The sequence below is a fragment of the Cloeon dipterum genome, chromosome 2 (genome assembly GCF_949628265.1).
Source record: "Cloeon dipterum chromosome 2, ieCloDipt1.1, whole genome shotgun sequence".
NCBI lineage: Eukaryota > Metazoa > Arthropoda > Insecta > Ephemeroptera > Baetidae > Cloeon > Cloeon dipterum.
This window is the reverse complement of record NC_088787.1, coordinates 28,700,319-28,713,315: the sequence shown is the minus strand read 5'-3', so window position 1 is coordinate 28,713,315 and position 12,997 is coordinate 28,700,319. Positions and strand designations below refer to the sequence as shown.

The 12,997-nt window shown below is 39.9% G+C and overlaps 1 long non-coding RNA gene across 1 annotated transcript; it reads left to right on the top strand.

Annotated features, from left to right (window-relative positions):
• Positions 1–2,097: 2,097 nt before the first annotated feature.
• LOC135937151 (uncharacterized) lies at positions 2,098–2,840 on the top strand. Its single transcript, XR_010574459.1, has 3 exons — positions 2,098–2,552; positions 2,604–2,702; positions 2,760–2,840. It is a non-coding gene; the product is annotated as an uncharacterized LOC135937151 (long non-coding RNA).
• The last annotated feature ends 10,157 nt before the right edge of the window (positions 2,841–12,997 follow it).

Sequence of the window (12,997 nt, the reverse complement as noted above, 5' to 3'; positions counted from 1 at the left end):
CGCGGAAATTGTTTCCTCTCGCGGATCATGCAAAGAGAGTACTGCCAAATTGCATTAATGGCGGGAAAAACCACCCTTCCGAGCTGGTAGTTCGTTTTGGACCCGAAAATATCGCTGATCGCGCTCTCCGGCGTGAAAGTGGCTGCGTACCTGGCCACTCTGCCTCCCCCGCCCCTTCCGAGTACTTTTTTCCACCCCATAAATCGCTCGCGAAATCGCCTCGTGTTTGAGTTCGCGCAATTCAGACGGGCGGAGGGCAACGGCGAAGAAAAAAGGCGACGTTTGAACTCTAGCTTCTGATGCAGCACTTTTTACAGCCGATTTTGGCTGCATTCCTAATTGGTGATTTATAACTTGTGCGGCGTTTAATGATCGAAATAATAGTTTCGTGTGACAAGGATTTTCATTTCCCTGCAATTCAGTCTAAAAGTGGAGTTTTGGAGAGGCTCGTTATTCGCAAAATCGTTTGATTTTTATGCACCATTTATGAATTTTGTTTAAGAATGGTTGTAACAACAAATTAAAATTCAACCTATTTTTCGTTTAATATTCATAATCTTTTCTTCAAAATGTGCGAATTTACTCGTACTTTATTTAAATGGTGCACAATTTCCAGACACACTACAAAGAGGATTTATGTTGCAAGTGAGTGTCTTATAAAGATTGCATGTTGGTAACTCATGCTTTCAGTCAAGAGAGAACGCCTGTCGAGCAGCTAGTTATGCATCACGCTAAACATCACAGCTCGACCGGTTGCCTATCCATCTTTAGTCTGCTTTATTTCTCGCGGATATATTGCACAATAACAAGAAGTTATAATTTGTTTTCCCAGTCCGACCCCGAGCAATTTCCTTCCGTCTCTTGGCATTCCATGCCGCAAAGTGCTCGGGAAGTATTAAATATTTTCAAGTTTAATCCACACCACAAATTTTAAACCAAACGGCCGGGCAACTTTTTTAATAAAATTCTGCCAAGACGGCGAGCGTGCAAAGTGTAAGTTCATGCATTACCACGGCGACCGTACGAACTGCACACCATAATGTATGCGATACACATAAAATGCTTGTGTGTATGCATGCCCCACATTATACTTTTCATTAAGGCCGAAAGAGAAAAAAGTGTTGAATAATAAAGCGGTGGTTTTGCACAGCACCCAATGACCGCTTTCACCTCTCGCATACACAGCGCGTAAATGTTATTCGCTTCTGCCCACCACAAAACCAATGTGAATGCGAAAAAGTTAACCAGGCTTTCACTATTTTCGAGTCCGCAGGGAACGCTTCCAATATTGCAAACGCCCTCTCAGCAGCGCTGCTGCTGAGTTTCCCGCATCCCAGTAGATTTCTAAGAAAGCTTGATTTAGTCTCGAGCTTGCCTCTGACAAGTGTACTTGTAGCATTTGAATTGCTTCCAAAGACAACATTCTCGAGACACGCACTAAATTAGTCAGTCGGCCTGTGTAGTGTGTAACAATGCGAAGGGAATTATGCTCTCCATGCTAACAAGAAGCGCTATACCGCCTACTGGCCTCAATTAAATTGACAAACCTAAAATATTAAAAATCAGGTACACGGTATACACTTTAGAATTTATTTTAACTTCTCTCAATATTTATTCCTAAAATCGATTTTAAAGCCTTGTGGTTTCTTTTAACAGTTTATCTGTCTATCTTGAACACGTGTCCTATGGGGGCTGGCAGGTCAACTTTGCCTCATAACTTCTAACTTCAACAAATGACAACGTGTAGAACGAGGAGCATTGAGACTAAAGGAATGATATATTTTATCATTATAATTAAATTAAATAAATTCGTAATCTCGGAGAAAGAACTTTGTTCATATTCAGGCACATGTTCAAGTGGAGCTAGGGCTCATATATAATGCGACACTTTCAATTGTAAAACATTCAATATGCATAGACCATGCTAGTCTAGCTAACTTTAAAAAACAGTTTACAGAAAAAGAGAAAATTAATTTTTGTATTGTTAGTCAATATAAGGTAGGAATGTCCCAGCATCCTTTAGTATGCGAAAGAGACCAAATTTAATGATAATTCAATGATCAAATTCAACTGACTGAAAGCTGAACAAGTATTTTTACTTAATGCTTCCAGGAAAAGCGTTATAATTTGTGGCAGCACAAGATAGAAAATATGCAAGATTTATCCATTAGCTGGAGGCGGAGAATCAAATTAGAGGAGAGTGCTTAAGACGGGAGAGTGGGCTAATATTATGATAAGCAGCAACAAAAGTTGCATTCAAAGTGTCTCTCACTGGTGCGCGCCGTCTTTAGGCTGACATAACTTCTCTGGCTGATAAAACAGGCAGGTTGTTTTTCCAGTCAGTCAGCCAAGTGCTCGTTGTTCCATAAATTTCCGATACGGCGAGCAGCGTGGGCGAACGCCTACAAATCGAAGATTTGAACAGAAGAAATGTCATTCCATTTTCGCTCCAGCCAGAGTCCCCTTTGGGATTTCGCCGTTCGCCTGCTCGCTTGCTTGCTCTCCCGAGTGCGTGTGATGTCTTCATCTAATATAGAAGAGAGAGGGTGCAAGTAAAACCTAAATCAAGTGTCACATCCCAGCTGACTAAATTTTCTGATCAGCATCCTCTATTTCCCTCTCGTTCTGCGCCGCCTGCCCCTCTGATATATCGACACGCTCCGGACCAGTTAGCACGCACTGCTCGCTTGAACAACCCTCAGGTAAAGTTTCTCGCTGCGGGAGCAACTCTAGACTTCACTTTTGACTCCTTCATTCAGGTCATCAAGACAAAGGCTGCTTTGTTCCAAATTTATACTATCATTTAATCTCGGAGGAAAAGCTGCCACTGACAAAGAGAGATTTGCCTTTTCAAATAAATATTTGATATTTCCGCTCATTTATTCCTGAAGATGAAATCGTTGAATATAAAATATTTTATTCTGGTTGAGATATTTAAAACAAAAAGCAAAAAGGTTCAAATTTCTCTTTGTATCAACATAATAAATACCTGTGCTTTTTTCAAAATTGCTAAAGTGCAAATTGAATAACTCTGAATTAGGTGGTCAGTCTTCTAAAAATTTACACCATAAATGTATATTTCATTGCCAGGGGAACAAAGAACAAAGTTCAGTCATTATGTTCTGTAGCGAATCAATTTTGTTCTACAGCAAGTTAAAGTACACAATTATTTACAGAGCACAGTGTTAGCAAAGTGGAGGGTTCAAAACTCATTTGAATTTAAATGGCATCGTCAAAAAGACTAATAAACACCAGCAAAAATTCAATTCACGCGTATAGAGGCACAAATTACACAACGTGCATCAGGCTTTGGGGGTAGAATTTGTCTTTTCATTCTGTGGGGCGTGTCGAAACTGTTGCGGACGCGTTCACAAAAAAGACCAGCAGTAACACGTTCCCTTTCAAACGCACCAAAGGGAGAAAAATTCAACATGCGAGTCGCAAATTCCTAGCAAACTTGCACGTATTCACCAGGTATTTTCATTTGTCAAGCTGTCTTTCCGACCTTGCACGACCCTAATTCTTTTGTGTATAAATGATGTCAGGCTCGGCAAGAAGAACAAGCGATGGCGGGGCACGCCGCCTCGCAAGAACGGCGACGAAGAGAGTAATGTGCTCTCTCTCTCTCTCTCTCTCTCTCTCTCTCTCTCTCTCTCTCTCTCTCGCTGCTCTCTGGGGCAAAAGATAGATTCTCGTCTTGGCCGTCTAGTTCTCTCTCGCCGCCGAGAAGAGCAAAAGCGCTGGCATTTCATTCACGTATCTATTTCGCCGGCAATATTTATCTCCCTTTATTCAGACACCATTCTTATTTTGTGACAATCACATTATTACGCCGAGGAGTAATGGTTTATTCTTCTTGCCTCTCTTTATCCAGCCTGACAGCGACAATGATCTCGTTCGTTTTTTCACCCCTTTTGTTCCAGTTCTACGCTCAGCTGAGGTGATTTTGTGGCTTGAGAAATCGAGTTTATTAACTCGCGTTGGATGTGGCTGTCTCAATGATAAATGGCTTGTTGGAAGGAGAATGCTAAACCAAACAATTGAACCAAATTCAAATTTCGTTCTGGATGGGTTTCGGGGAATATAATTAAAAACATTTTAATTCATTCCTGTGAAAACGTGTATGAAAGAATTCTTGAACAACCATTTAATTCAATTCTCAGTCAGAGCAGAGCTTTCTGAAGAGGAAAACTGCCTCAAAATCCTTTTCATTGCTCTATAAGCAATTTAATTTGACGATACAGCGGCACTGAGGCGAGGATAATGATCGTTTTTTGAGGGCGAGCCAAAAAATAAGAGCGAGAGATGTTTCGTTTGGAGCTAGAAAATGAAATAAAAAAACAACCCCGAAAACAAAGCTTTTGCAGGAGTAGGAATTTAATCGCCCTCGCGCTTATGAATTGCGCTCGCTGCTTTCTTTACCTTGCATTAATTCGGGCTCAGCTCCTGCAGCAGATTGCTCGAGCAAACTCAGGCCTTATCTCTCAGCAAATGAATATAAAACACACCCTACCCGTTTTCTTGTTCCACCCCAACGCGCGCTCCCGCCTTCTCTTATTTTGCCCGACTGAGATTCCGGATGCGTAAAAACTATGTTTTATGTGTTTCAATCTTTCGTCCCACTCCCCTATTCAGCGTTTCTTATTAATCTGGACGAGGAGCGTGCTTTGCTTTCGCTTAAGACGCGATGGTGTGTGAACTTGAGTCAAACAAGCTATTATTATTCCCCTTGCGCGCACCCAATCACCGGTAAAGCTAGGGGAGTTTTAAAAAAATCAGGATTTTCAAATTAAAACGCGTATATGTTGATGATGGAGGGAACTCAAGAATTCGTTTATGGAAGAAGAAAAACTCATTGTTCTAAATAGGATTGACCCCATGACTCTTGCTAGTTTTGGCTGCCCACTGCAGCCCTATTTCATAGAAAATAAAAAATGGTCATAATAAATTTTAAAAAAAAACAATTTAAAAATACTTACAGAAAACTATCACATTTTTAATCGATGTTATTTTTAATAATATGTTTCATATGTTTTAAAAAGCAAAAAGACTTGTTGTATTGTTCTCATTTTCTCTTCTTAATTTAAATGTGTGACTGTTTATGTACCATTAATGTCCTTCAAACCTGGATAAAAATAAACAACAATAAATATCTTTCTGAAGAATTCTTCACTTGAGGCATGCACATGTTGAAGAAAAAATCAGACTTGTACTCGTTGTTTTCAAAAAATTTGATTTTTAAATATTTCAGCCAGCCGGCAAATTTTGGGTCACGTGGGCAGCCTCCAGCCGCCGTGAATCTGGCTTAAGCTGCGCCAGCTACGCCAGTGAGAAAGGGTAAAAAAATAAAAAGCACAGGAAAAACCCACTTTCGGCCCTTCGGTCCGTTAAGCATTTTCAAACTTTACGTTTAAAATATTGTCAGACGCATCAGCCGCAGGGCAAAAAAAAATCGGCTAAGCTGGTCCCGCCAGCCGCCGCCTTATATCTCGCGTCTGAGACCTTTAGTATTATGTATTATTCTTAGGCAAAAGTTTTTGATAATTTTGATCACACATACGTTCTTATAAAAATCAAATTCAAAATTAAATCTGAAATCTAAATTTGATCTAAAACATCCGATTTGCATCAATAGAGTTTACCGTATGAGGGAAAAAGTGTACTTCAAATACATAATTGTGATTTTACGAGAGGCCAATTGCACCGGGTGAAAGACACAAATAGTGGCAATTATTGACCGCACCCGGCATCCTCAGCTGCGGTGCAGCCGGATGGCTCGAATGTTTGCTGCGGCCGTGTTCCATGGCGCTTAAACGAGACGCCATGTGAATAAGTTGCGAGAGTGCATGTGTGTGCAGCAGCTGCAATCACCCTTTCGCGCGAATTATATTCGCCCAGAGTGCGGTCGGCGACCGTGTCGTCTGCAAACACCTGCTGACTGGCCGGGCTGTGTGTGTGCACCAAAGCAGGCAGGGCGAGGGGCCAGAGTAAGGCGCCTAATTACGCCGCACACAAACACACACCGGCTCGGTTTCACGTCACGTGGAAAATTATTGGACACGCGACTGCTGCAGCAGCAGAACAAAGGCACTTGGCTCGTGTGTTTCGCTCCTCTGTTTCTCTTGTGTCCTTTGACTTGGTAAACATTCCATTTTGCCCTCAGGATGTGATTTACAGGAAATTCGAGATAATACATTTACTGGTCCCCTTAAACAGCACTACCTTCGATTTTGATGTTCCTTTTGGAGATGGATATCCACGATTGGAAACAAGTATTTTTGCTCATAGAAGTTTCTGAGTTCATGAGTTCAACATACAGCCATTTACACAACGATGAGTAGGAGTTAACTATAGGTCCAATTTTTAGAAAAAATGATTTTTCATGTTTAATTAATGTTAAAATACCAATTTCACCCGTTCACGTAGGAGATTATAGAATTTTGCCTATACCGGTTAAGAATGAAGAATATTTTCTAGGTCTTTAAGTGGGATTAAAATACCAATCTGTTTTTAGGCATTTTATTAAGAATATCCAGTTGCTTGAAAGGTAAACTTTTAAACAGTGTATTAACGTATTGTAAAAGAATTCGGTCAGTATAATAATTTGTTGTACGTTAAACTGAAAATTTTGCTGGGGGTTCTTTTCATAGTTGGATGGGAAAGTTAAAAGCATTTAAGCAAATTGGTGGGATTTTTTCCATGTCCAAAATTGCTAAGAATTCAATTGATTAACATGATCTTTCAGATATATCTTGAACCTTAATAAGCTTTGCTCTAATTTTACAGGTTTGAATCTACTCTTTGCAAAATTTGCTTGAATTCCGAGAGCCATTAGCATTCTGGCATTCCAGCTGATGCCACAAGCCAGCGTTTCAGGTCTAATGAAAGTTTTCAGCCCTGTGCAAACTTTTCACCTAAATTCGTTTTTTCTTCTTATCCGGCCTTTGCGTCCTATACTATTTCTCAATTTTGTTTTTGAATGAAATGCTTTAATTAAAAAAAAATGATAATACACTACAGCTGTCTTAAAGGTGGCTGAATAGAAACATGAAATATGTTAAAATTGAACAATATTTTGTCTAAGACCCTGCAAAAAATTATATTTTATGACAGTAAAGCAAAGTGCGAATATTTATTGTGTGCTTTTGTCCTCTCTTTTGCAGTCAAAGGTCTCTATGGCACAAGAATATCATTTCAGTGTATTTTTTATTCAAAGCAAACGTTTGTTTATGGCATTTTCACGTCAGCGGCACGCAACCAGGGACCTCACCTTTTTCACGACAAGTAAAACCTCTCGCCGTACATAAAGCGGCGCCGATCGTTATTATTTGCATTTTGGAGGTGTGTAAACCGGCCGCAAGGCCAAAGCCTCTCGATTCGAAATCGCTGAAACAATAAAGGTGGTGTTAAATAAAATCGAAAGAATAAATTCACCGTCCGTGATATTATATTTCGAGGGAGAGAAAAAGACGATGCAACTCGAGTTTGTCTGCCGCATGAAATATCGGCAATATGCGAGGGCAATATATACCGCGAAAGCAGTCATAGCGAGCCAACATGGCATTATATCACTGCTGCAGCAGTTGTATTATAATAAATTTCACAGCGCACCTCTTTTTCTTTGAGATTCGGAGCGTTGCAGACGCGGGAAAGTGGCCCAAGCAGTGAGAGAAAGAGCAACTGCAATATTGCTAATGGAGCCTTGCCACTCGGCTGCCCGACGATATTGGACACTAAATTTGCTTTATGGCCTGTTGACAAAATAATAATGCCGCGCGCCTTGTGCACAATGCTGAATGCATGATTTGTGGTGGTCGAAGCCGAGTTCCGTGAGGAATTAGCCTGCAATGCTCGACTGCCAAAACTGGCTCGCCGCAAAATTATGGCTTTGCTAGAGAACAAAAGCACGATCTGTTTAGTTGAAGGCAGATCCAGACGGGAGGTCTATGAATGCTAGAGACCAAACCCAGCATATAAAAAGCTGGAGCAAAACTGTCCTTTTTGTTCCTGAAAAGTGTACCACATGAGTTCTTTTCAAAATTTCTCATATATTCCGATTAAAATTCAATGAGGAAATTTTGGTACAACTTCTTTTATTGAATAAAGGTAAACGTAATTTATCATTGAATATCTCGATCCCCTGAAAATTCCAAGAGATAAAAAAACGAGAATAAACACATAATAGCAGCGCATCAGGGCTGATATTCCTCGTCCTGTGCTGTGATTGACTCACGATAGAAATGAAATAGATCCATGCGCTCAGCACGCACCGCTTGACAAGAGCTAAAAGGATTCTCCTCCGTCCTTTTTATTTTCCATTTGAATTGTTCTGCTCTTCGTTTTCATCTTCCTTATCGGCACTCTTGTCGCTCACAACAAGCCCACGCGTTGAAAAATATCCATGTGACATTCCTCTTCATGCAAGCAACTACTGCTTGCGCTCAAAGAAAATAGTCTTTCCTAGGGAGTCGCAGGGATTTTGCAATATTCTTCCTTTGAGCTACGTGAATCTCACAGCCTCGTCTACTTCATATAGCTTCTAACCACAAAAGTTCGTGACGGTTAATTAATTAATCCTTACTAACTCTGCCTTTGTTAATTGTGTCTTAACTGTTCATTAAATAAATAAAAAATTGCCTTCTACGTTCTGCGGGAGATTGCCCTTGAAATCTAGAGCGAAGCTCGTCCAGATTGACCACGTGCAGGGTTTGAGAGGGGTCCCCTCGGGTGAGTCTGCAGGCGTCCATAAGTTAACTTTGCGTGCACACGACTCGATAAACAAGATAAACAGCGCGTTTGCAAAAGGCGCCGCGTGTGGTGTGCGTCTTGCTGCTTGCTCTTTGCCAAATGTGTGTACACGCACAGACGGGTGCGAGAGCGAGCTGGCCCAACACGACGGGAGAAACGTGGCCAGGGGGATGAAATGAAACCCTCTCGACGCTGACACTGGAAACACGTTCTGCAGGGTCAAAACTAACCAAAGGGTTTAATAGTTTGCCTGCAGAAACAGTGAAATCACAAGTCTGCATGGACGTTTCTGGGAAATTTTGATTAATTACATTTAAAAGATTGCTAAGAGCTGAACAATCATGCACTAAATATAATGAAGCCAATAGTTTTAAAAATTTAACAATGTCATGTCAATGTTAGACTGTTTATAAAGAAAAACCTTTTTTACTCAAGCAGCTTTGTTTATCCCAAGAATACGACCTTATCTTCGAAAAACAATAGAATTTAGCAAAACAGCCATACAATACTTGTTTTGTGACCTTTAACAAACGTTCGATCAAGTAAAATTAAGAAATTTATCACGGTGAGGCCATTTTGATTTCTTCTCGTTGATATTTGCCTTATGTGAATTTTGACAGTCAACATTCAGCAGGAAGACCGGGACCACAACGCGTACATTATTACGTTAGCTGCCAATTTTCTTGAAAAGTAGGTCAATTTTTTGTCAAAAACTCTCAATGAATAAATTTATAAAGAAACTAAAGGGTTTTTACTGCATTTCGAGCTACTATTATATCTTTGAATAAATGTATTTTCTTTTTATCATCAGACAGCTACTCATATTTTTATTTCTTTCTTGACTGAGCAACCAAGATCATTTGATATTCAAATTATTATACTTTTTATCATTTTAGAGAACATTCTAAATAAAACGATTTCTAGCGTCTGCTATATATAGGATGGAAACAAATTTCTCACTGCACATAGATGTGCAAGAAGTACAGAAAGCACTCAACGAGTACAAGCTGGAGAAGAGGCTTTGGTTGTGCGAGTGTGCAAAGTGTGAGGGGCAAAAATCGTGTGCAGAATTGCCTTGTGGGAATGCGAGCGACGGCCGAGTGCGGTCGGATGGCGTTTGCAGGGCTAAAATGGGCCTTTTGCTCACACCACGAGGCGCTGGTAATCAGATTTCGCATACACACGAGCGCGGATAGGCGTGGGTGCTGATCTATCTCAATTGGATGATGCTTTCTCTTTCATTTCTGCTGCCCCACTGCGGCACGACTAAAACGGCCCAAATTGAGTTAGTTCTACGCTTCCTGCTCTGGTGTACTCGGATGGTCATTGTTGTTCTGGGATTTTATTTGCTGCGTTTCACTCGTCGGTTGTCAGGGAAAAAGCTGCTCCTGTGCCACGCGAGCCGTATGGGCCGTATGGGCAAAAAGGGAGCCAGACAGCAAAGCGAGATTGTTTTATTGCCTCAAAGGCCCGCTAAGCTGTGTGATCTACGGGTCGAAAATTAATTTCCAGCGCCGTGACAGCCACTTTTTGCAGCTGCCGACTCCCAGCATTTTTAAACACGCCGCGCTGTTGCTACTACTCTTTAGCAAGAGCTGCGCGCTGAAAATAACAATGCCAACTTTGAGTTCCATGTCTGCGTTTCATTTTCCAATACATCAACGTTTAAAAGACTTTTAATAATAAGTTTTAATGGATTTAATAAATCATTTTTCAAATAGAGATCAAACAATTTTCCTTAATCAACTAGGTGGTTGGAATGCCTGGAAATCAACATCTAAAAATATTAGCTGTGTAAACTGCTTGTTTATATCATAGTATTAAAATTTGCTCTTTTTGTAAATGCTAGAAAACGAAAGGAGAGTAAATTAATAATAATTTGTGTCTTAGATTCAGAAATTATTTATTGCTGATCAGCAGGGCAACTGTGCCCCATACATTCACATCCAGAACACACAAAAATATAACAAAGCATTTTTGTTTTGATAACAGAGGGAAAGTAAAATCAGTCAGTCAGTTCAGTATTTGGCAAGAAACATTTGGCTAACCTTTTGTTTGCATGCACTTGAGTTCTCGTTCATATACAGATGTCTTATCCGCGTAGACATTTCGGGTTATGAGTAAAATTATTCTCAAAGAATAATTATTCAGATATAGTAATAAAAATTCAATGCTAAAATAAATTTCATCTTCACTAATCCAGAAAGCAAATTTTCAAAATTTCAAGTTTAATTATGCATCTAATTTTTACACTTCATGCTAAACAAAAACAAATAAATCTTGCAAAAGTTTATGTATATAGGCTCTATACAATTCAGAAAATTATTTTATTTCTGACTGTCTCTGTAATTTAAATATAATCTAAAATTTACTCGGGTTGCAGTTAAATTTTTCGAGCGAATAACTGGCCAGAAAGTGTGCATATCAAGTGAGGACTTCTGTATCCCTAGTTAAAGTCAGTATTTCATTTGACTAGTTAGAAGATTTATTTTGTAAACCCACACTCCTTTGGTTAGCTTGTGTTTAGGCATTATCTTGATTTTAAATTATATTTGGTTTCGAGCGAAATAATCGAAAATTTTGATAACTGTTGACCTGTAAAGGTCCTAATAAAGTTTTTTGTATCATTTAAAAATATGTTAAAAAGCTGCTCCAACATTAAATAATTGACTTTAAAGCTAGTAATAAACAATATAAATGGTCCTGCAGCCTATTACTTCCCAAAAAATGTGGCATGTATTTTTTCATACAAATCCAAAGGCGAGTGTCAACTGCGTCCCGCGTGTAAGTCTTGTTTGTCCACACATGCTAGTGACAGCAGAGAGCTTGTTAAACGTGTGCCTGTCAGTTGGCTCATTAAGCGTGCGCCAACCAAACTCTGTACGAAAAAGCGAACAGACGCGAATTTCCGCTCTCGCAGATTCTTTACTCGTCTCGAATTTTCTGCGGGTCCGCTCCGAATGCGCCGCTGCGAAATAATGGAAGAGGCGAAGAAGGAGACGAAATTATTTCGAGTTGGCGTCGCTGGTAATTGAAATTCGGGTTGACATGCAAATGCACGCGCCGAGACGAACCGGTTCACCTTTTGAGATAAGCAATTCCAGCGTTTGCGAAATGCGCTGTGCGACGGGAGAAACGTACATATGAATTCTCTGCCAGACGTCTGCATCGGACGTAAATTTAAATCGGCGTGGCACCAGCTTTTGGTGCTGTTTGCCGACGCGCATGGAAACAGCACAGACGCGAATGGAATTCTCTGATGTATTATGCCATCGCGATTAAATGTATGGAGGAGTGCGTGCGTGCGTGTTCCTGATGTCGGGCTGAAAGCTTCAATTCTGAATTTTTAATGAAACCTGGCTTTATCAAAGACTCTCCCTGAACAGTGCGTGTGGGCAAGAATGAGCTTCCTTTTGGACAATTTAGCTTCATTAATAAAAAACGACTGACTCGAAAGCCTGGAATAAAATGAGGAAAAAATATGGTAAACCATGCTCGAGTTTTGCACAGGCAAAAGGAGATAATAAATCTAGAAAAAAACGAATTATATTCATTTAAAACATTCGTGAGTAATTACTCCACTCAGTCAAAAAATTATTAGAGATATTATATTGAACATATATATTGAATGCACTTTTAATTGTTCTAATTGTAATTATGCAAACATGCGCTTCCGATGTAGAAAAACGTTAAAAATTTTCGATAATATTTTGAATAAACAACAATATAATACATAATGACAAATAATAATGGAACATAAGAGTTGAAAATTGAATAATGCGAAACAGAGATTGATTTTTCCAGCACTTTCTGGCCAAATATTTTCACAAAAAGATAATAAAAGCACCAACTGATGGCTGTCTTAGGCATATTCTAGAAACATGATTGGCTATTAATAAACCGTTTTTAAATAAATATCATGTCTGCGCTTCGGTAGTAAAAACTCTGATGAAAAAATGTCTTAAGTTTGGAGTGGTTTAAACGGATGATTTTAAAGGTAGGTCATTGCAGTTAACTGGGTATACAGGGGCAATGGCGTTTTACGGTGTTTGTTATCCCGTGCGAGCGTAACACACGATCACTCCGGCCGTGCCTGCGCACACAAACACAAAGCACAATTGAATTTCGCTGAGGGAGAGAGCGCTCGCGAGCGCGAGAGAAAGAGGAAAAGGAATTGGGCAGGAAAGAAGGAGCACAAAGGTACTTACCGGCTGCATGCTTGCTTAACCCAGGCGTTGCGGCAACTTTG